The sequence below is a fragment of the Schistocerca piceifrons genome, unplaced genomic scaffold, assembly GCF_021461385.2.
Source record: "Schistocerca piceifrons isolate TAMUIC-IGC-003096 unplaced genomic scaffold, iqSchPice1.1 HiC_scaffold_1771, whole genome shotgun sequence".
In the NCBI taxonomy this organism is placed as follows: domain Eukaryota; kingdom Metazoa; phylum Arthropoda; class Insecta; order Orthoptera; family Acrididae; genus Schistocerca; species Schistocerca piceifrons.
In genome coordinates, this window is record NW_025727647.1 from 40,894 (window position 1) to 64,308 (window position 23,415).

Below are 23,415 nucleotides of genomic sequence, written 5' to 3' on the forward strand. Positions count from 1 at the left end.
ATGCGACCTGCGACCATCTATGGAAGATCCTTTTGACTACAGCTTATTTCCTGCTGCCACAAATGAGCTACAATTCCTATTCAATGAAATAAATTTTCCGAAAGGCATCAAATCTACTTGAAATGATACGTGGCTATCAGCACCATTATTCAACACACATGCTCGACTGTGCGCAGACGCCTGTGGCGCAGCTCTTGGGTCCTGAGTCAGACGCAGTAGTTCCAAAAATCTCTCCTGATCGGCACTGTGCCGAAAATTTCGCTACACAACCCCTTTGTCTTGCTTGAGCTTCAGGTAGACGCCGGTTTGCAGCCAGGAAGCGGACAGCAGCAACTTTCAACTAGATTTGTAGTACTCAAACAACTCAGTAAAACAGCATGCATCTTTTGCAGAACTGGAAAAACTCGACCGTGACAGGATTCGAACCTGCAATCTTCGGATCCGAAGTCCGACGCCTTATCCATTAGGCCACACGGTCACTGGCGCAATATGCTTCCCCACACACACCTCATTGTCGCCATTTGTACGCTTGCCGGAATGAATTTCCCATCTTTGACGCAATTCTCCATCTCCAATTTCAGTACTAAAAAGGCGACGCTACTTCTTGCTGTGTCCCATCGCAAGTTACATTCAAGCCCTTGTGACGCTGATCAAACAAGAGGTTGCAAATCAGCTTCAATTGCTTACTGCCATCTCAGTCGCTTGCAGAAGGTGCCTCACCCTATGTCATACAATGGCGAGTTGCCTCTATTACCAAAGCGGCGGCGGCGCCGACGACGACGACAACCGCGAGGGTCTCTACCAGGGGTAGAAAATACATCACAAGAACTAAGTATTCCACCTCGGCATTCTCCGGAGACTGCCAAAAGCAGCAGTTTCTGGTGCCTACTTTAATAGCACCATTCGCACTATTCATTTGCGAGAGCATTTCTTAAATACCGAACCCATTCATAATTTTTTATATCCTTGACCGCTTTTTTCGAAAGATCTACGTTAGAAGGGGCTGTTACAAAATTATTTTGCCTCCTGTGAGGATCGAACTCACGACCTCTGGTTTACTAGACCAGCGCTCTGCCACTTTTTTTTTTTTTTTCTTTTTTTTTTTTTCTTTTTCCACCACACAGCCACTTCAAAAGAAGTACAGTACTGAAATTAAAATCCTAAAACATGACTATATGATGTAGACTGCTTACTGAAATAAAGGTTAAAACACGAAAACTTCAGTCCTGGTGTAGAGAAGAAACATACATAAAGGCGGCAAATTCAGAAACAGTATAAAAGAAAATGGCTCACACAGGTGACCTTAGCCAACACCCTCTCTTTCAAATGTCAGGCTAAGCATATTGGCAAAATCATCTCGGAGGCCTGGCAATCGCAAGCGCTGCCAGTAAGCAGTAAGCATGTACTGCCGAAACGCTAGGTGTCCATCCTCTTCATGACAACTGTTGACAAAATGTACGAACTGGCCTATCAACCACATGACGGTATGGAGCTTCGTCCGCGGAAAAAAGGAAGAATCGGGCCGGACGATGATGTCAATAGTATAAGCGGCTTCAGCAGAACTAGTGACAAAAGCAAGTTGTTTCCTGAGCCAACGCCAATTAGCAAGGTGCCCACAGCAGGTGAATCGATGTTCAAGGGTATCCAGGAGACCACACCGAGTACAGGTGTCCGTGTCAGAAAGACCAATACGGTGCAGTCGTACATTGGTGGGAACCAAATTATTTATTACCCTATACCACGTGGACGCCACGGCCATAGAGTGGATCGGCAGACTAACGTTCTTCCAGACGTTCCTCCAGGACACGGATGGAGACGCCAGTTCTATTGGATTGGGACTGGCCAGCCCCTCCCAGCGGGCAATCAAGCTCTTGGTCGTTGGCACCGGTCGCCGCAAGAAGACGTCACCGAGGTAACTCACCGCAATGTAAAATTCCCGAATGTGTTTCAACTTAAAATTTAGGCGTCCGACATCGACAGGTGGAGCAAGGCTCGCCGGACGCACAACAGTAAAAAGCCTGGATGTAATTGAAGTCACTTCTTGCGTAACAATTAGAGTCGTTCGGCGGACGTACAAAGCAGACGCCTTGCGAGTAATGTCAGAGAGGCCCAAGCCTCCGGAGAGACGCGGTTTCGTCATTACCTCGTAACGTAACTTGAATAGATGGCCCTTCCATATAAACCTGCTAGACAATTGGCGCAACCTTTTCGCCACCATCATGGGAAGTGGGAACAGCTGAGCAACATAATAAGCTTTACATAGGACGTAGGTGTCTAAAATTCTGACTTTTTGCAAAATGGTAGCAGAGCGCTGCTCATGGACCATCAGAGCCCCCTGTATCTTCTCGGTGACAGATTTCCAATTGAGAGCCGCCATTTTTAGAGGACACCGATCAATGATAATCCCCAAGGACGTATGGCGATCGACAAAAGTGGCCCAAGGGACGTCAGCATCGCGAAATCCTCGAATATCAAGGAACTTACATTTACCCTGATTGAGACGCGCTCCAGAGACACGACAGTATGCATCAACTGCCCCTTTCAACAACGGGATATCATCTCGTTGACGGAGGAGAACAACGACATCATCCGCATATGCCTTAACCGAGAGCTTCCCACCAGAGAGGGACATACCCTGAAGCTTGAGAGCAATAGTCCGAAGCAGCGGTTCCAGGGACAAAACGAATAAAGACATAGAGAGCGGACTACCCTGAGGCACTCCGCGGCGGATAGCAATGGGCGGCGTCAGCTGCCCATTGACAGACACCCGAGCTGTTATTCCCCTGTACAAATTGCCAAGAACACCACGTGATGAAGCGTTAAAACCTATTGTACCTAAAACACGATCTAAAAACACATGACTGACGTGATCAAAAGCCTTATAAAAATCAAGGAAGGCAAAGGCACAATGTACGTTTGTAACCGCCGCAACCGAGACAACATCCCGATATTCGGCTACTGGTGTCAGAATAGATCTATCATGAAAACAACATTGATGTGCACCAATCACACCCCGAAGCAGAGAAGACAGCCGGCTATTGAGCGCTCTAGCAGCTGTCTTATAGTCAAAATTCAGCAATGTGAGCGGACGAAGATTGGCAGCAGATAAACGACCAGAGGACTTCGGGATTAAAACAATTTTCCCTACTTTAAAATCGGCAGGCACATCCATCCCCCTGACAATCTCATTTAAAATCTGCGTAAAAATGCCACCCAAAAGAGGCCAAAAACGGAGATAAAATTCTTTAGGCAGGCCGTCTGGACCCGGCGATTTACTGGACGGAGAGCGAGCAATAAAATCGAAAACATCATCTACCTGGAACTCCCGGAGAAATTCGCCGTTCGCGTCAGGCGCGATCGTCGCAGTTAGATCCCCAAAGCCATCATCCGAAAGAGACTCACCAGAATCATCGGCAGAATATAGACTAGTGTAATACTGATGAAGAGCACGAACCATTTCCTCCTGTGCACTAAGCTGTCGCCCATCATCCACCGTAAGAGAAGAGATGAAGGAGCGACGACGACGAGTCTGATGCCGTAGCAGGTGGTACAAGGATGTCAGTTCACCTTCAACAAGAGAGTGAGGTTTCGACTTAACTCGCAGACCATCCATCTGTCGTCGTTTAAGGCTCAAGAGCTTGGCTTTAATACGACGAACATCATGGATCCGCAGTGGAGAGGTACCCGCCGCGTCATATAGTTCACGCAGGACAGAGTAGTAATATTCATACGTGTTCTTAAAATCACGCGTCCTAGCAGCACAGTAGAAAATCAAAGTCTGACGAATCTTGGGCTTGGCAAACGCAGTCCACCAAACCAGCAAGGAGGGGTATCGCGGGACAGAGCGAAGACATCGCTCCCACACGCCACTTATAACATCATCCATAGCACTGTCGGCAAGGTGGGAAACATTTAACATCCACTGGGAACGATAAAGTTTTGCAGGTTGGCGACTAAGATTTACAGTTGCAGTAAAAGCACAATGGTCAGAAAAACTAGTAGGAATAACATCGACAGAAAGAATTTTATCACATAAAAAATCAGATAAATAGAATCTGTCGAGTCTACTGCATGAGGACGCGGTAAAAAACGTATATTTCACCAGGGTTGGATATTTGTGTTCCCAAACATCACGCAGATGCATCGTACGAACTAAGTCATGTAAATCACGGCAGTAATTAAAATTGGGGGACTGGTCTGCAGGGCGTAAAACACAATTAAAGTCGCCTCCGAGCAGGAGACTACGAGGACTCTGGCGCAAAAGATAAATAAGCTCTTCTTTATAAAAGCGCGATCGAGCCACAGTGTGACCCGAACCAGAGGGGGCATACAAAACAACGAGGCGGAGATCAAAAAGACGACAACCAATCCCACGGCCAGAGTCAAGGAATTCAATGTCAGTAATAGGAATGCCCTCTCGAAAGAAAAGAGCAGTTCCTGTTGAATATTCCGGCGCGACATTAAAAACAGTTTGAAATCCAGGGAGAGAGAGATCAGAAAACAACACTTCCTGCAAAAACACTACGTCCGCACAGGCGTCGTAAATAAACTGCCGCAAAGAGGCAATGCGAACGTCGGACTCAATACGGTTAACATTTAAGGTAAGAAAGGTGTATGCTTGAACCATAGAGAGAAAAGCGAGAAAACAAATCACCTACACCGACGCACCAGCGTCACAGTCCATAGCAGGGGTGACGGAGGCATCCGAGGGAGGGGGACTGCTACCCCGTTCCGCGGATCCCTTACGTTTCGGTTTTTTACGAACAGCATTAACGTTCGGCTGAACGCGTAACTTGCGTCGGCTGACGGGCAAGGAAACTTCAGCCGCCGGTGACGTAGGAGGGTCAAGTTCTGTATCCGACACCACCCGCGCCGGTCCACATGCGGGATCCGGGGTCGCGGGGGAAACATCCGACAAAACGGAATGGTCAACACCTGCACTAGCTTCCGGCAAACATGGACTGCACGGAGGCGAAACGTGAGCAGGAAGGTCCGAGGCCGCAGAGTTGGAAGGAAGCGGAGCAGCTCCGCTGGCAGAGGTATGGGGCAGCGAAGCAGGAAGTTGTCGCGGCTCCACTTGTTGTGACATCGAAGTCGGTTCGGAAGACGGCGCCAACAGGCCCGACCGACGACCCGACTCGAGAGAAGCTGCGTCGGAGGCCGGAGGGGCGCCAGCAGCCGCCACCGGAACCGCTACCTCAGGAGGGCAGGGAGCAGCTACAGTACACAGTGGCTCGGAGGATGCCGGTCGCTCGGACTGGGGCATCTCAGGGAGATCCTCATCCGTACTATTTCCATCGTGTGGGCGACGCCTCTTATTATTCAAAAGTGGCACACCCACCTGAGGGACAGACGGAACAACATCAGATTTAGCACGCAAAGGAGGAAATTCTGTATCAGGGGTGCGCAAAACCTGTGGCGGGGCGCTACTACCACTGGACTGTGCTACACCAAGAGCAGAACCACCTGCAACGAGGTCAGCGACCGTTAACTTGCGACGCTGTTCGAGAGAATTTTTTAAAACAAAAACTCTCCGCGGACAGTCGGTACGCACGTGACCACTTTCATTGCACAAAAAACAGGTGCCAACCTGACCACTATATGTTACATGGACACGATATCCACCGATCTGCAGGTGAGATGGAATATTCTGCTTAACGTGCATTTCGACTGAACGAATACCACTGTAACATTGCAGGCGATGTTGGCTTGACCAGCGTTCAAGGCGAATGCTCTTTACATCACCATACTTCTGTAGACCCTCCTTAAGATAGACATTATCCACCTCCGGTGGAAGGTTGTAAACACGAACATTGGTATACGTGATGGAAGCATTGGAAAGCAGCACGGTACTTACAGAATCATCCCGATGCCGAAAGAGAACTTGATGACCATATTAAGAAAGAATTTTATCAACCTGAAGTGGGTCCATAAACTTAACAAAGAAAACATACAGTCCGGTATCAAAATAAGCAGTGTGCACCTGATCCGAATGAACACCAAAGGTATCTACCAACCAATCATGAATCTCAAGAGAACTAGGTTGCACATGGCGGGTTGACGTGTCAAAAGCAAAACTAACTGTAGCCTGACGAGGAATAACCTGGGACGACATTTTCAAAATATGCGGTCGAAACCGCTACACAAAAAACACTGAAATAAGGACAGAAAGTAACACAAGGTACGAAACAACGACGGAGAAACACTCACAGAAGTTGCAACACAACACGTAAACAAAAACGATAGTCCACTATACGTAACGCTACGGCGGAGCGGAAGACTAGGCACGTCCACACTGCACGGCGTCTAAAGCGGAACTCGCCACTGAGCTAAGGAGGCGCCGCCTAGTGCACATTTCGGGTACTTCAATCTTATGGACCAGTCAATCGGAGCCCTTCAGCTGGAAACGCACCGCATTAGCGACCATTATTTGTATTTAGTTAGCACAGCTGCTGCTTTCCTACACATCTCACACGATATCGATGTACGCCTAAAATTCCAAAACAACACTTTTATTTCATTTCAGAGCTACTTTCAGCTTCAAAAACCATTCCTCTGATATTCATACGAAGCTAGGCATCGTCGTAACCCGTTACGTTCATTACGCAAGGCTCACAAGAGGAGCGCAGGTTGCATCCGCGTAGACACAAAATTTTGCGCCGCCCAGCGTGGGGCTCGAACCCACGACCCTGAGATTAAGAGTCTCATGCTCTACCGACTGAGCTAGCCGGGCTCCACACAACGCGTCACGAGCCATACAGTATTTATGCGACCTGCGACCATCTATGGAAGATCCTTTTGACTACAGCTTATTTCCTGCTGCCACAAATGAGCTACAATTCCTATTCAATGAAATAAATTTTCCGAAAGGCATCAAATCTACTTGAAATGATACGTGGCTATCAGCACCATTATTCAACACACATGCTCGACTGTGCGCAGACGCCTGTGGCGCAGCTCTTGGGTCCTGAGTCAGACGCAGTAGTTCCAAAAATCTCTCCTGATCGGCACTGTGCCGAAAATTTCGCTACACAACCCCTTTGTCTTGCTTGAGCTTCAGGTAGACGCCGGTTTGCAGCCAGGAAGCGGACAGCAGCAACTTTCAACTAGATTTGTAGTACTCAAACAACTCAGTAAAACAGCATGCATCTTTTGCAGAACTGGAAAAACTCGACCGTGACAGGATTCGAACCTGCAATCTTCGGATCCGAAGTCCGACGCCTTATCCATTAGGCCACACGGTCACTATCGCAATATGCTTCCCCACACACACCTCATTGTCGCCATTTGTACGCTTGCCGGAATGAATTTCCCATCTTTGACGCAATTCTCCATCTCCAATATCAGTACTAAAAAGGCGACGCTACTTCTTGCTGTGTCCCATCGCAAGTTACATTCAAGCCCTTGTGACGCTGATCAAACAAGAGGTTGCAAATCAGCTTCAATTGCTTACTGCCATCTCAGTCGCTTGCAGAAGGTGCCTCACCCTATGTCATACAATGGCGAGTTGCCTCTATTACCAAAGCGGCGGCGGCGCCAACGACGACGACGACAACCGCGAGGGTCTCTACCAGGGGTAGAAAATACATCACAAGAACTAAGTATTCCACGTCGGCATTCCCCGGAGACTGCCAAAAGCAGCAGTTTCTGGTGCCTACTTTAATAGCACCATTCGCACTATTCATTTGCGAGAGCATTTCTTAAATACCGAACCCATTCATAATTTTTTATATCCTTGACCGCTTTTTTCGAAAGATCTACGTTAGAAGGGGCTGTTACAAAATTCTTTTGCCTCCTGTGAGGATCGAACTCACGACCTCTAGTTTACTAGACCAGCGCTCTGCCACTGAGCTAAGGAGGCGCCGCCTAGTGCACATTTCGGGTACTTCAATCTTATGGACCAGTCAATCGGAGCCCTTCAGCTGGAAACGCACCGCATTAGCGACCATTATTTGTATTTAGTTAGCACAGCTGCTGCTTTCCTACACATCTCACACGATATCGATGTACGCCTAAAATTCCAAAACAACACTTTTATTTCATTTCAGAGCTACTTTCAGCTTCAAAAACCATTCCTCTGATATTCATACGAAGCTAGGCATCGTCGTAACCCGTTACGTTCATTACGCAAGGCTCACGAGAGGGGCGCAGGTTGCATCCGCGTAGACACAAAATTTTGCGCCGCCCAGCGTGGGGCTCGAACCCACGACACTGAGATTAAGAATATCATGCTCTACTGACTGAGCTAGCCGGGCTCCACACAACGCGTCACGAGCCATACAGTATTTATGCGACCTGCGACCATCTATGGAAGATCCTTTTGACTACAGCTTATTTCCTGCTGCCACAAATGAGCTACAATTCCTATTCAATGAAATAAATTTTCCGAAAGGCATCAAATCTACTTGAAATGATACGTGGCTATCAGCACCATTAATCAACACACATGCTCGACTGTGCGCAGACGCCTGTGGCGCAGCTCTTGGGTCCTGAGTCAGACGCAGTAGTTCCAAAAATCTCTCCTGATCGGCACTGTGCCGAAAATTTCGCTACACAACCCCTTTGTCTTGCTTGAGCTTCAGGTAGACGCCGGTTTGCAGCCAGGAAGCGGACAGCAGCAACTTTCAACTAGATTTGTAGTACTCAAACAACTCAGTAAAACAGCATGCATCTTTTGCAGAACTGGAAAAACTCGACCGTGATAGGATTCGAACCTGCAATCTTCGGATCCGAAGTCCGACGCCTTATCCATTAGGCCACACGGTCACTGGCGCAATATGCTTCCCCACACACACCTCATTGTCGCCATTTGTACGCTTGCCGGAATGAATTTCCCATCTTTGACGCAATTCTCCATCTCCAATTTCAGTACTAAAAAGGCGACGCTACTTCTTGCTGTGTCCCATCGCAAGTTACATTCAAGCCCTTGTGACGCTGATCAAACAAGAGGTTGCAAATCAGCTTCAATTGCTTACTGCCATCTCAGTCGCTTGCAGAAGGTGCCTCACCCTATGTCATACAATGGCGAGTTGCCTCTATTACCAAAGCGGCGGCGGCGCCGACGACGACGACAACCGCGAGGGTCTCTACCAGGGGTAGAAAATACATCACAAGAACTAAGTATTCCACGTCGGCATTCTCCGGAGACTGCCAAAAGCAGCAGTTTCTGGTGCCTACTTTAATAGCACCATTCGCACTATTCATTTGCGAGAGCATTTCTTAAATACCGAACCCATTCATAATTTTTTATATCCTTGACCGCTTTTTTCGAAAGATCTACGTTAGAAGGGGCTGTTACAAAATTCTTTTGCCTCCTGTGACGATCGAACTCACGACCTCTGGTTTACTAGACCAGCGCTCTGCCACTGAGCTAAGGAGGCGCCGACTAGTTCACATTTCGGGTACTTCAATCTTATGGACCAGTCAATCGGAGCCCTTCAGCTGGAAACGCACCGCATTAGCGACCATTATTTGTATTTAGTTAGCACAGCTGCTGCTTTCCTACACATCTCACACGATATCGATGTACGCCTAAAATTCCAAAACAACACTTTTATTTCATTTCAGAGCTACTTTCAGCTTCAAAAACCATTCCTCTGATATTCATACGAAGCTAGGCATCGTCGTAACCACATACGTTCATTACGCAAGGCTCACGAGAGGGGCGCAGGTTGCATCCGCGTAGACACAAAATTTTGCGCCGCCCAGCGTGGGGCTCGAACCCACGACCCTGAGATTAAGAGTCTCATGCTCTACCGACTGAGCTAGCCGGGCTCCACACAACGTGTCACGAGCCATACAGTATTTATGCGACCTGCGACCATCTATGGAAGATCCTTTTGACTACAGCTTATTTCCTGCTGCCACAAATGAGCTACAATTCCTATTCAATGAAATAAATTTTCCGAAAGGCATCAAATCTACTTGAAATGATACGTGGCTATCAGCACCATTATTCAACACACATGCTCGACTGTGCGCAGACGCCTGTGGCGCAGCTCTTGGGTCCTGAGTCAGACGCAGTAGTTCCAAAAATCTCTCCTGATCGGCACTGTGCCGAAAATTTCGCTACACAACCCCTTTGTCTTGCTTGAGCTTCAGGTAGACGCCGGTTTGCAGCCAGGAAGCGGACAGCAGCAACTTTCAACTAGATTTGTAGTACTCAAACAACTCAGTAAAACAGCATGCATCTTTTGCAGAACTGGAAAAACTCGACCGTGATAGGATTCGAACCTGCAATCTTCGGATCCGAAGTCCGACGCCTTATCCATTAGGCCACACGGTCACCGGCGCAATATGCTTCCCCACACACACCTCATTGTCGCCATTTGTACGCTTGCCGGAATGAATTTCCCATCTTTGACGCAATTCTCCATCTCCAATTTCAGTACTAAAAAGGCGACGCTACTTCTTGCTGTGTCCCATCGCAAGTTACATTCAAGCCCTTGTGACGCTGATCAAACAAGAGGTTGCAAATCAGCTTCAATTGCTTACTGCCATCTCAGTCGCTTGCAGAAGGTGCCTCACCCTATGTCATACAATGGCGAGTTGCCTCTATTACCAAAGCGGCGGCGGCGCCGACGACGACGACGACAACCGCGAGGGTCTCTACCAGGGGTAGAAAATACATCACAAGAACTAAGTATTCCACGTCGACATTCCCCGGAGACTGCCAAAAGCAGCAGTTTCTGGTGCCTACTTTAATAGCACCATTCGCACTATTCATTTGCGAGAGCATTTCTTAAATACCGAACCCATTCATAATTTTTTATATCCTTGACCGCTTTTTTCGAAAGATCTACGTTAGAAGGGGCTGTTACAAAATTCTTTTGCCTCCTGTGAGGATCGAACTCACGACCTCTGGTTTACTAGACCAGCGCTCTGCCACTGAGCTAAGGAGGCGCCGCCTAGTGCACATTTCGGGTACTTCAATCTTATGGACCAGTCAATCGGAGCCCTTCAGCTGGAAACGCACCGCATTAGCGACCATTATTTGTATTTAGTTAGCACAGCTGCTGCTTTCCTACACATCTCACACGATATCGATGTACGCCTAAAATTCCAAAACAACACTTTTATTTCATTTCAGAGCTACTTTCAGCTTCAAAAACCATTCCTCTGATATTCATACGAAGCTAGGCATCGTCGTAACCCGTTACGTTCATTACGCAAGGCTCACGAGAGGGGCGCAGGTTGCATCCGCGTAGACACAAAATTTTGCGCCGCCCAGCGTGGGGCTCGAACCCACGACACTGAGATTAAGAATCTCATGCTCTACTGACTGAGCTAGCCGGGCTCCACACAACGCGTCACGAGCCATACAGTATTTATGCGACCTGCGACCATCTATGGAAGATCCTTTTGACTACAGCTTATTTCCTGCTGCCACAAATGAGCTACAATTCCTATTCAATGAAATAAATTTTCCGAAAGGCATCAAATCTACTTGAAATGATACGTGGCTATCAGCACCATTAATCAACACACATGCTCGACTGTGCGCAGACGCCTGTGGCGCAGCTCTTGGGTCCTGAGTCAGACGCAGTAGTTCCAAAAATCTCTCCTGATCGGCACTGTGCCGAAAATTTCGCTACACAACCCCTTTGTCTTGCTTGAGCTTCAGGTAGACGCCGGTTTGCAGCCAGGAAGCGGACAGCAGCAACTTTCAACTAGATTTGTAGTACTCAAACAACTCAGTAAAACAGCATGCATCTTTTGCAGAACTGGAAAAACTCGACCGTGATAGGATTCGAACCTGCAATCTTCGGATCCGAAGTCCGACGCCTTATCCATTAGGCCACACGGTCACTGGCGCAATATGCTTCCCCACACACACCTCATTGTCGCCATTTGTACGCTTGCCGGAATGAATTTCCCATCTTTGACGCAATTCTCCATCTCCAATTTCAGTACTAAAAAGGCGACGCTACTTCTTGCTGTGTCCCATCGCAAGTTACATTCAAGCCCTTGTGACGCTGATCAAACAAGAGGTTGCAAATCAGCTTCAATTGCTTACTGCCATCTCAGTCGCTTGCAGAAGGTGCCTCACCCTATGTCATACAATGGCGAGTTGCCTCTATTACCAAAGCGGCGGCGGCGCCGACGACGACGACAACCGCGAGGGTCTCTACCAGGGGTAGAAAATACATCACAAGAACTAAGTATTCCACGTCGGCATTCTCCGGAGACTGCCAAAAGCAGCAGTTTCTGGTGCCTACTTTAATAGCACCATTCGCACTATTCATTTGCGAGAGCATTTCTTAAATACCGAACCCATTCATAATTTTTTATATCCTTGACCGCTTTTTTCGAAAGATCTACGTTAGAAGGGGCTGTTACAAAATTCTTTTGCCTCCTGTGACGATCGAACTCACGACCTCTGGTTTACTAGACCAGCGCTCTGCCACTGAGCTAAGGAGGCGCCGACTAGTTCACATTTCGGGTACTTCAATCTTATGGACCAGTCAATCGGAGCCCTTCAGCTGGAAACGCACCGCATTAGCGACCATTATTTGTATTTAGTTAGCACAGCTGCTGCTTTCCTACACATCTCACACGATATCGATGTACGCCTAAAATTCCAAAACAACACTTTTATTTCATTTCAGAGCTACTTTCAGCTTCAAAAACCATTCCTCTGATATTCATACGAAGCTAGGCATCGTCGTAACCCGTTACGTTCATTACGCAAGGCTCACGAGAGGGGCGCAGGTTGCATCCGCGTAGACACAAAATTTTGCGCCGCCCAGCGTGGGGCTCGAACCCACGACCCTGAGATTAAGAGTCTCATGCTCTACCGACTGAGCTAGCCGGGCTCCACACAACGTGTCACGAGCCATACAGTATTTATGCGACCTGCGACCATCTATGGAAGATCCTTTTGACTACAGCTTATTTCCTGCTGCCACAAATGAGCTACAATTCCTATTCAATGAAATAAATTTTCCGAAAGGCATCAAATCTACTTGAAATGATACGTGGCTATCAGCACCATTATTCAACACACATGCTCGACTGTGCGCAGACGCCTGTGGCGCAGCTCTTGGGTCCTGAGTCAGACGCAGTAGTTCCAAAAATCTCTCCTGATCGGCACTGTGCCGAAAATTTCGCTACACAACCCCTTTGTCTTGCTTGAGCTTCAGGTAGACGCCGGTTTGCAGCCAGGAAGCGGACAGCAGCAACTTTCAACTAGATTTGTAGTACTCAAACAACTCAGTAAAACAGCATGCATCTTTTGCAGAACTGGAAAAACTCGACCGTGATAGGATTCGAACCTGCAATCTTCGGATCCGAAGTCCGACGCCTTATCCATTAGGCCACACGGTCACCGGCGCAATATGCTTCCCCACACACACCTCATTGTCGCCATTTGTACGCTTGCCGGAATGAATTTCCCATCTTTGACGCAATTCTCCATCTCCAATTTCAGTACTAAAAAGGCGACGCTACTTCTTGCTGTGTCCCATCGCAAGTTACATTCAAGCCCTTGTGACGCTGATCAAACAAGAGGTTGCAAATCAGCTTCAATTGCTTACTGCCATCTCAGTCGCTTGCAGAAGGTGCCTCACCCTATGTCATACAATGGCGAGTTGCCTCTATTACCAAAGCGGCGGCGGCGCCGACGACGACGACAACCGCGAGGGTCTCTACTAGGGGTAGAAAATACATCACAAGAACTAAGTATTCCACGTCGGCATTCTCCGGAGACTGCCAAAAGCAGCAGTTTCTGGTGCCTACTTTAATAGCACCATTCGCACTATTCATTTGCGAGAGCATTTCTTAAATACCGAACCCATTCATAATTTTTTATATCCTTGACCGCTTTTTTCGAAAGATCTACGTTAGAAGGGGCTGTTACAAAATTCTTTTGCCTCCTGTGACGATCGAACTCACGACCTCTGGTTTACTAGACCAGCGCTCTGCCACTGAGCTAAGGAGGCGCCGACTAGTTCACATTTCGGGTACTTCAATCTTATGGACCAGTCAATCGGAGCCCTTCAGCTGGAAACGCACCACATTAGCGACCATTATTTGTATTTAGTTAGCACAGCTGCTGCTTTCCTACACATCTCACACGATATCGATGTACGCCTAAAATTCCAAAACAACACTTTTATTTCATTTCAGAGCTACTTTCAGCTTCAAAAACCATTCCTCTGATATTCATACGAAGCTAGGCATCGTCGTAACCCGTTACGTTCATTACGCAAGGCTCACGAGAGGGGCGCAGGTTGCATCCGCGTAGACACAAAATTTTGCGCCGCCCAGCGTGGGGCTCGAACCCACGACCCTGAGATTAAGAGTCTCATGCTCTACCGACTGAGCTAGCCGGGCTCCACACAACGTGTCACGAGCCATACAGTATTTATGCGACCTGCGACCATCTATGGAAGATCCTTTTGACTACAGCTTATTTCCTGCTGCCACAAATGAGCTACAATTCCTATTCAATGAAATAAATTTTCCGAAAGGCATCAAATCTACTTGAAATGATACGTGGCTATCAGCACCATTATTCAACACACATGCTCGACTGTGCGCAGACGCCTGTGGCGCAGCTCTTGGGTCCTGAGTCAGACGCAGTAGTTCCAAAAATCTCTCCTGATCGGCACTGTGCCGAAAATTTCGCTACACAACCCCTTTGTCTTGCTTGAGCTTCAGGTAGACGCCGGTTTGCAGCCAGGAAGCGGACAGCAGCAACTTTCAACTAGATTTGTAGTACTCAAACAACTCAGTAAAACAGCATGCATCTTTTGCAGAACTGGAAAAACTCGACCGTGATAGGATTCGAACCTGCAATCTTCGGATCCGAAGTCCGACGCCTTATCCATTAGGCCACACGGTCACCGGCGCAATATGCTTCCCCACACACACCTCATTGTCGCCATTTGTACGCTTGCCGGAATGAATTTCCCATCTTTGACGCAATTCTCCATCTCCAATTTCAGTACTAAAAAGGCGACGCTACTTCTTGCTGTGTCCCATCGCAAGTTACATTCAAGCCCTTGTGACGCTGATCAAACAAGAGGTTGCAAATCAGCTTCAATTGCTTACTGCCATCTCAGTCGCTTGCAGAAGGTGCCTCACCCTATGTCATACAATGGCGAGTTGCCTCTATTACCAAAGCGGCGGCGGCGCCGACGACGACGACAACCGCGAGGGTCTCTACCAGGGGTAGAAAATACATCACAAGAACTAAGTATTCCACGTCGGCATTCTCCGGAGACTGCCAAAAGCAGCAGTTTCTGGTGCCTACTTTAATAGCACCATTCGCACTATTCATTTGCGAGAGCATTTCTTAAATACCGAACCCATTCATAAATTTTTATATCCTTGACCGCTTTTTTCGAAAGATCTACGTTAGAAGGGGCTGTTACAAAATTCTTCTGCCTCCTGTAACGATCGAACTCACGACCTCTGGTTTACTAGACCAGCGCTCTGCCACTGAGCTAAGGAGGCGCCGACTAGTTCACATTTCGGGTACTTCAATCTTATGGACCAGTCAATCGGAGCCCTTCAGCTGGAAACGCACCGCATTAGCGACCATTATTTGTATTTAGTTAGCACAGCTGCTGCTTTCCTACACATCTCACACGATATCGATGTACGCCTAAAATTCCAAAACAACACTTTTATTTCATTTCAGAGCTACTTTCAGCTTCAAAAACCATTCCTCTGATATTCATACGAAGCTAGGCATCGTCGTAACCCGTTACGTTCATTACGCAAGGCTCACGAGAGGGGCGCAGGTTGCATCCGCGTAGACACAAAATTTTGCGCCGCCCAGCGTGTGGCTCGAACCCACGACCCTGAGATTATGAGTCTCATGCTCTACCGACTTAGCTAGCCGGGCTCCACACAACGTGTCACGAGCCATACAGTATTTATGCGTCCTGCGACCATCTATGGAAGATCCTTTTGACTACAGCTTATTTCCTGCTGCCACAAATGAGCTACAATTCCTATTCAATGAAATAAATTTTCCGAAAGGCATCAAATCTACTTGAAATGATACGTGGCTATCAGCACCATTATTCAACACACATGCTCGACTGTGCGCAGACGCCTGTGGCGCAGCTCTTGGGTCCTGAGTCAGACGCAGTAGTTCCAAAAATCTCTCCTGATCGGCACTGTGCCGAAAATTTCGCTACACAACCCCTTTGTCTTGCTTGAGCTTCAGGTAGACGCCGGTTTGCAGCCAGGAAGCGGACAGCAGCAACTATCAACTAGATTTGTAGTACTCAAACAACTCAGTAAAACAGCATGCATCTTTTGCAGAACTGGAAAAACTCGACCGTGACAGGATTCGAACCTGCAATCTTCGGATCCGAAGTCCGACGCCTTATCCATTTTTTTTTTTTTTTTTTTTTTTTTTTGGGCCTCCCATCTCCCCTTCTAGCCCTTCCATTCGCTCTCCTTCATGCGCCTTCTTCGGCGAGCTTCTTTGCTAAAATCAAATTAAATGCACCTTCTCACGTAAGGGAATCCATGCCAAACGTGGTGAGAAAAGTAAATTTCTGCATCCAAATGAACTTATTCTGTGATGTTGGATGGTTTTTCATAATGAGGGAACTTGATCTGTTGAAAAATGGGGATAAAGAAAGAAAAATTAAGTGGTAAACTGAAAAACGTAGACTTCTTAAGGACACACACAATACATGACACTGATCTCAGATTATAATCACAGTATATCATTCAACACATCATCCAATACCTTCCTTTTGAAAGAGTATGTGGAGCATATTTCCAAAATGCTTGGTGTGGTTCCGTTGGGCGCGTAGCTTGTAATATTCCTCCGTGATGTAGCAGTTGTAGTCCTCAATGGTGTCCGTGGTCGTTTTGTGGATGACAAAGTGAACAAAATTGCCGTATAGCCACAGTATGGTATTATTTTTCTGACGCGGAAAATACATCACGTCCGGGGCCGAGAGTTCGGTGGTGGTGATGAATCTACCATCATTGCGCCTGAGGAATGCGACCTGCTGCTTAATGTGGTTCCATATGGTATTGTATCCTTGACAAGTAAACCTGTGAACTGTCGTATCCACATATCCACAACGGCGACACAAGGGAGTATCATGAAGTCCTATAGCATGGAGCCTCTCATTGTTGGCGATGATATCGTTAACCACTTGATACCATGTCGACCGTATTGACATGCTTAAGACTTTATTATGAATATTCTTCCAAACAGTATTCCAATCTTTGGATGGATATTTTTTCTCGATTCGATTCCTGACTGAACAGCGCCATGTAATAGAAGTAGCAGATGACGTGGCGCTACGGCTGGGTGTCAGATGTATACTCTCTTTGTAACTGATCTCGGTGTAGTAAAGTCTGACATGGTGCAGCTTAAAATGAATCGGAGCCACATTGACAGGAGCATCTAAACTTTGAGGTTCAGTCAGATGAAATAGTTGCGTCGTAATACTGTCGGGGTACTTACGGAGATGTTCTCGAGTACGCTTGATAAATAAAGTCACTGTCTTGTGACGAATATCTGTGAGTCCGAGGCCACCGGCGACCGGAGGTAAGGTCACTGTACGAGCTGCCACTTTAAAAATACAGCCTCTCCATAACAGCTGACAAACTGCCCTCGTAATATTTTTGGCGATGCCCAAGGGAATAGGTAGACATTGCCCCAGGTAAATCGCTTTTGACAGGATCACACAGTTAATCAGTTGTACCCTTTGCATTAAATTGAGGTCCCTATTTCGATGCTCTATTAAGGAGCCTCTGATGTTGGTAAGCATGTTCTTCCAGTTAACGGAAGCCATCTTGAGCGGGCAGCTAGAAAATGTGACACCGAGAGACTTATGTTGGTTCGTGGAAGTGATCCAATCTAAGTCTGCGTTCGCATAACCATTGAGGCTGAGCATAGAGCTTTTCGTGTTATTCACAGCAGCACCAGTAGCACCACAATAAAGGTGTAAGGCGGTCTTAAGAGTTTGAACATCGTCGTCACTCCGAACTATGACCCCTAAATCATCTGCATACACATTGGTTACTTTCTTTACCGACATAATCGTGATCCCTTCCAAGAGAACGTTTAAATGTCGGACAAGAGGTTCCAGAGCTATGACATAGAGCAGCATGGAGAGTGGGCTTCCTTGCGGGAATCCACGACAAATATTTATGGCTCTCGTGCATTGACCGTTGACAAGTACTTTTGCCGTCATCCCAGTAATCATACTTTGCAAAGACTTCAAGCACCGTCCCCCAAAACCCAGGGCCGACATTGTTTTAAAAAGATAACGATGATCAATCCGGTCAAAAGCATTTGCAAAATCAATAAAGCATAGAGCACCTTGAAGTTGAGCTGCCGAAAAAATGGAAATCACATCACGATATTCACTGACCGTTTTGATGATACTTCTATGCGGAAGGGCCGTTTGGTCCTGCGCAATGACACGTTGTAGGACTGGAGTCAGTCGCAATTTCAGTGCACGGGCAACAATTTTATAGTCTCCATTTAATAAACATATAGGTCGCAGACGACGGACATCCTTCATTCCTCGCCCCTTGGGTACCATCACAAAGACACCCTCTTTAAACTCCGAGGGTATGGAGATACCGTTGATGACTTCATTGATGATGGCGGTGAGCACATCGCCTAGAACATTCCAAAACCTGTAGTAAAATTCGACTGGTAAACCATCCGGCCCAGGCGTCTTGTTTACCGGAGAAGTTTTGACGATATCCAAAACATCATCACTAGTAAATATGTCCAATAGCGCCCTATTCTCGTCCTCAGTAACTATCGAGTCTGTGCCGTGAAGTAACGTCGCCACAGACTGTTCATTGACGTCAGGGGCAGTATATAAACACGTAAAAAAGCGATGGATTTCGTTAATGATGTCACGTTGTTCATGGAGCACATCGTTATTCACATCGCGCAGGGTGTTGATAAAACTATTCCTTCTATTCTTTGCATGCCGGAGGAGATGATACAAAGAGGCAGTTTCATCTTCGAGAGTGGAATGTGATCTTGACTTTACCTTCAAACCATCAAGTTGTCGTCGTTTCAGTTGGGTTAAAATCGCCTTAATTTTCTTTATTTGCATGAAATGGTCAGCAGACAAAACGGGACGATCATACAGTTCTCGCAAACAGGTATAATAAAATTCAATAGTGTCTTTCCGAAGTTGAGCCCTTGCCTTGCCATAGTCGATCAAAGTCATCCTCAGCTTCCTTTTAGCGTAGTTGGTCCACCACTCAATGGTGGAAACGTATCTGGGGCGCGCTCTGAGGCACATATTCCAGGTCACTTGGATGGATTCATTTAAGTCTGTTTCGTGAAGAAGACTGACATTCAATTTCCAAAGACCGCGTCCCCAATAGGTCGTTTGCCGGGCAAGATGTATGCTACAACGAACTCCACAGTGATCAGAAAAACTGGTGGGAATCGTGTCTATTGAAGATGCACACTGCATTAAACTATCGGATATATAAATTCTGTCAATTCTACTGGCCGCCAAGTTCGTCATATATGTAAACTTAACAGCTGTGGGGTGAAATAATTCCCATGCGTCTGTAAGACGTAAGGCTGTGACACAATCTTTCAGTGCTTGAGAGAAGTTAAAGTTCGGTTTTTGATCTTTTGACTTCAGTACACAGTTCCAGTCGCCAGCTATAATGATATTTTCTGAATTGTCGTTTAATAAGTGAACCATTTCACCGGTGAAAAAAGTTGTCCTGGCCGCTCGGGAGCTGCTACCAGAGGGGGCATAGACATTAACAACAGTCGTATTAAAGATTTTACAAGAGATTCCGCGACCGGATTCTAGAAGACACAATGGCTCCGCCGGTATACCATGTTTCACCAAAATAGCCGTTCCACATTCATTTTCGAAAGCAACATTTAAAATTTCAGTAAACCCCGGGAAATTAAATTCACTGACCATTACCTCCTGCAAGAGAGCAATATCGGTATCCGAATTATACAAGAAATCTTTCAAAGCCGCCAATTTTGGTGGACTCCTAATCCTGTTAATATTCAAAGTCATTATATTGTAAGTCTGTGACATTCTCTGTAAACGTCGTTCCATTTAGGAAGAGAAAACCAATGGACACACCAACATAAAAACCAGTGTAACGTTCAACAAAATCGTCCTGTTATTATCTGTGGACAAATGAGGCATTTCATTTTAGCGCAGCGATCCAGGGTGCCCTGCAAGGAGACTTTCGTCAACTGGTATGCTATCAATGATCATCGGCAGCGTGTCAACTGCCGTCGTTGCTCGTGGTGCACAGTCATCTTCCTTGTCCGTCGCCCAGTCCAACCTAGGGGAAGACCGATCCGTGCTACATTCACGAGATGGCCGTCTGGGTGGACCATCGTTGGGAGCCGCCAAGCCTTCTTTACACTCTATCCCTTCTCTAGACCTGTGTGTTACAGGGTTTCTACCATCTTCCCTATCTGGACTATACGTTGAACTATCTGAAATATCCTTATTTTCCTCTGGTCCATCATTGCTTTGGTCATCGTCCATCTTCGTAATCTGACGCAACTTTTCCCTGGTTTTTGGGACCTCGTGCGCCGCCGCCGGATGGGCAATCCGCCTCTTCTTGTTTTTTCGCGATCTAGGCGGGGAAGAGACCATATCTTGCCCGTCATCCGGTGGGGAGTGAGGCAGAGTAACTCCGACAGTGGCTGAGTATTCCAACTCCTGGAGCACCGTCGCATCAGTTCGACGCTGGGGAGTATCAGTCGAAACCTCTGGGTTAACTGGCACTTCGTTTTGTAGCCGGGGTAAAGCAGGTTCGCCCTGGTCAGAGACCGTGGAATCGTGAAGGGGAACTGCTTGAGAGACATGGTCGGTACCCGTCGCTTGGATGACACTTGTCGCAACGGGAGGGGACGGTGGAGCGATGACAGCCGCAGCCGCATACGAGAGCGGTATATTTACAACTCCAGGTGAGCGCGTGACGCTGTCTCCGGGTGGTAACTGCGCGATCCGACGCCGCGAACACTCGGCGCGAATGTGCTCCGTCGAGTTACATATAGAACAAGTTCGCGGCTGTCCATCATAAATAACTAAAGCACGATACCCGGATACACTGATGAAGGACGGGATGTGCTTCAGCAAATCAATTCGAACCTGCCTCACGCCGTTCAGTACAGGCAACGGATAATCATTTCCCCACTTTTCTTCGTGAATAGAAAGGACACGTCCATATGCACGTAAAACCTCGCTCACATGATCACAAGGGATTTCGAAAGGAAGTTCAAATATCCGCACCGTACGCAAACCAAGTCCACCAAAAGAGACGTGAACTTCGGTAACACTCCCATCAGAACGTGTAAATCTCATAACACCACCACTTTCTTCAACGATACGACTACAGAGATCAGAATCCTTCAATTTAACAAATCCGACTGTTGCAAGGTGCGACAAATGTATTCCAGTAATAGCATCGGAAGGAATCTTAACTTGTTCAATCACAAAATATTGAAATTCGAGGGCAGACGGTTTAACACATCCTCGTTCAAAAGTAAACTTAAGAGTATCTCTTCTAGAAATCAAAGCCATCTTCAAACTGGCACCATTACACAAACATCAACACGAGCACCCAGACAGCACAAACGAATGTATTGATAACGGCAACGAAAAATCAACTAATAACAAGATAAACAACACAATATGGCGTCACAAGCAGCAGCAAACTTGCCTTGCTCTGAGCAGCGACGGAGCACAGCGTAAACACGTCCGCTCTCCACGACGGCTCAAGCCGGAATACCATTAGGCCACACGGTCACTGGCGCAATATGCTTCCCCACACACACCTCATTGTCGCCATTTGTACGCTTGCCGGAATGAATTTCCCATCTTTGACGCAATTCTCCATCTCCAATTTCAGTACTAAAAAGGCGACGCTACTTCTTGCTGTGTCCCATCGCAAGTTACATTCAAGCCCTTGTGACGCTGATCAAACAAGAGGTTGCAAATCAGCTTCAATTGCTTACTGCCATCTCAGTCGCTTGCAGAAGGTGCCTCACCCTATGTCATACAATGGCGAGTTGCCTCTATTACCAAAGCGGCGGCGGCGCCGACGACGACGACAACCGCGAGGGTCTCTACCAGGGGTAGAAAATACATCACAAGAACTAAGTATTCCACGTCGGCATTCTCCGGAGACTGCCAAAAGCAGCAGTTTCTGGTGCCTACTTTAATAGCACCATTCGCACTATTCATTTGCGAGAGCATTTCTTAAATACCGAACCCATTCATAATTTTTTATATCCTTGACCGCTTTTTTCGAAAGATCTACGTTAGAAGGGGCTGTTACAAAATTCTTTTGCCTCCTGTGAGGATCGAACTCACGACCTCTGGTTTACTAGACCAGCGCTCTGCCACTTTTTTTTTTTTTTTTTTTTTTTTTTTTTCATTGAGGAGCTGCAACCGGGACTGAGTTCCACCTACTCTTCAGCACGGTCAAAATGGCAGGGCTCGTCCGGGATATGAACCCGGGACCTCCTGCACCCAAAGCAGGAATCATACCCCTTTTTTTTTTTTTTTTTTTTTTTTTTTTTTTTTTTTTTAAGCGAGCGCTCTACCATCTTTTTTTTTTTTTTTTTTTTTTTTCACTCGAACGAATATATCTATTGAAAAAAATATTAAAGAATATCCACCACACAGCCACTTCAAAAGTAGTACAGTACTGAAATTAAAATCCTAAAACATGACTATATAATGTAGACTGCTTACTGGAATAAAGGTTAAAACACGAAAACTTCAGTCCTGGTGTAGAGAAGAAACATACATAAAGGCGGCAAATTCAGAAACAGTATAAAAGAAAATGGCTCACACAGGTGACCTTAGCCAACACCCTCTCTTTCAAATGTCAGGCTAAGCATATTGGCAAAATCATCTCGGAGGCCTGGCAATCGCAAGCGCTGCCAGTAAGCAGTAAGCATGTACTGCCGAAAAGCTAGGTGTCCATCCTCTTCATGACAACTGTTGACAAAATGTACGAAATGGCCAATCAACCACATGACGGTATGGAGCTTCGTCCGCGGAAAAAAGGAAGAATCGGGCCGGACGATGATGTCAATAGTATAAGCGGCTTCAGCAGACCTAGTGACAAAAGCAAGTTGTTTCCTGAGCCAACGCCAATTAGCAAGGTGCCCACAGCAGGTGAATCGATGTTCAAGGGTATCCAGGAGACCACACCGAGTACAGGTGTCCGTGTCAGAAAGACCAATACGGTGCAGTCGTACATTGGTGGGAACCAAATTATTTATTACCCTATACCACGTGGACGCCACGGCCATAGAGTGGATCGGCAGACTAACGTTCTTCCAGACGTTCCTCCAGGACACGGATGGAGACGCCAGTTCTATTGGATTGGGACTGGCCAGCCCCTCCCAGCGGGCAATCAAGCTCTTGGTCGTTGGCACCGGTCGCCGCAAGA

The 23,415-nt window shown here is 47.0% G+C and overlaps 20 non-coding genes across 20 annotated transcripts; all 20 read right to left on the reverse strand.

The window, feature by feature from the left end:
- Positions 1 to 405: 405 nt before the first annotated feature.
- Positions 406 to 478, reverse strand: Trnar-ucg. The gene has a single exon. It is a non-coding gene; the product is annotated as a tRNA-Arg (tRNA).
- Positions 479 to 6,660: 6,182 nt separating this feature from the next.
- On the reverse strand, positions 6,661 to 6,733 carry Trnak-cuu. The gene has a single exon. It is a non-coding gene; the product is annotated as a tRNA-Lys (tRNA).
- A 438-nt stretch (positions 6,734 to 7,171) lies between these two features.
- Positions 7,172 to 7,244, reverse strand: Trnar-ucg. The gene has a single exon. It is a non-coding gene; the product is annotated as a tRNA-Arg (tRNA).
- Positions 7,245 to 7,789: 545 nt separating this feature from the next.
- On the reverse strand, positions 7,790 to 7,861 carry Trnat-agu. Its single transcript has one exon. It is a non-coding gene; the product is annotated as a tRNA-Thr (tRNA).
- A 321-nt stretch (positions 7,862 to 8,182) lies between these two features.
- Trnak-cuu lies at positions 8,183 to 8,255 on the reverse strand. The gene has a single exon. It is a non-coding gene; the product is annotated as a tRNA-Lys (tRNA).
- Positions 8,256 to 8,693: 438 nt separating this feature from the next.
- Trnar-ucg lies at positions 8,694 to 8,766 on the reverse strand. The gene has a single exon. It is a non-coding gene; the product is annotated as a tRNA-Arg (tRNA).
- A 542-nt stretch (positions 8,767 to 9,308) lies between these two features.
- Positions 9,309 to 9,380, reverse strand: Trnat-agu. The gene has a single exon. It is a non-coding gene; the product is annotated as a tRNA-Thr (tRNA).
- Positions 9,381 to 9,701: 321 nt separating this feature from the next.
- Trnak-cuu lies at positions 9,702 to 9,774 on the reverse strand. The gene has a single exon. It is a non-coding gene; the product is annotated as a tRNA-Lys (tRNA).
- A 438-nt stretch (positions 9,775 to 10,212) lies between these two features.
- On the reverse strand, positions 10,213 to 10,285 carry Trnar-ucg. Its single transcript has one exon. It is a non-coding gene; the product is annotated as a tRNA-Arg (tRNA).
- A 545-nt stretch (positions 10,286 to 10,830) lies between these two features.
- Trnat-agu lies at positions 10,831 to 10,902 on the reverse strand. The gene has a single exon. It is a non-coding gene; the product is annotated as a tRNA-Thr (tRNA).
- A 321-nt stretch (positions 10,903 to 11,223) lies between these two features.
- Trnak-cuu lies at positions 11,224 to 11,296 on the reverse strand. The gene has a single exon. It is a non-coding gene; the product is annotated as a tRNA-Lys (tRNA).
- A 438-nt stretch (positions 11,297 to 11,734) lies between these two features.
- On the reverse strand, positions 11,735 to 11,807 carry Trnar-ucg. The gene has a single exon. It is a non-coding gene; the product is annotated as a tRNA-Arg (tRNA).
- Positions 11,808 to 12,349: 542 nt separating this feature from the next.
- Trnat-agu lies at positions 12,350 to 12,421 on the reverse strand. Its single transcript has one exon. It is a non-coding gene; the product is annotated as a tRNA-Thr (tRNA).
- Positions 12,422 to 12,742: 321 nt separating this feature from the next.
- Positions 12,743 to 12,815, reverse strand: Trnak-cuu. Its single transcript has one exon. It is a non-coding gene; the product is annotated as a tRNA-Lys (tRNA).
- Positions 12,816 to 13,253: 438 nt separating this feature from the next.
- Positions 13,254 to 13,326, reverse strand: Trnar-ucg. Its single transcript has one exon. It is a non-coding gene; the product is annotated as a tRNA-Arg (tRNA).
- A 542-nt stretch (positions 13,327 to 13,868) lies between these two features.
- On the reverse strand, positions 13,869 to 13,940 carry Trnat-agu. The gene has a single exon. It is a non-coding gene; the product is annotated as a tRNA-Thr (tRNA).
- Positions 13,941 to 14,261: 321 nt separating this feature from the next.
- On the reverse strand, positions 14,262 to 14,334 carry Trnak-cuu. Its single transcript has one exon. It is a non-coding gene; the product is annotated as a tRNA-Lys (tRNA).
- A 438-nt stretch (positions 14,335 to 14,772) lies between these two features.
- Trnar-ucg lies at positions 14,773 to 14,845 on the reverse strand. The gene has a single exon. It is a non-coding gene; the product is annotated as a tRNA-Arg (tRNA).
- A 542-nt stretch (positions 14,846 to 15,387) lies between these two features.
- On the reverse strand, positions 15,388 to 15,459 carry Trnat-agu. Its single transcript has one exon. It is a non-coding gene; the product is annotated as a tRNA-Thr (tRNA).
- Positions 15,460 to 15,780: 321 nt separating this feature from the next.
- Positions 15,781 to 15,853, reverse strand: Trnam-cau. Its single transcript has one exon. It is a non-coding gene; the product is annotated as a tRNA-Met (tRNA).
- Between the last annotated feature and the right edge of the window lie 7,562 nt (positions 15,854 to 23,415).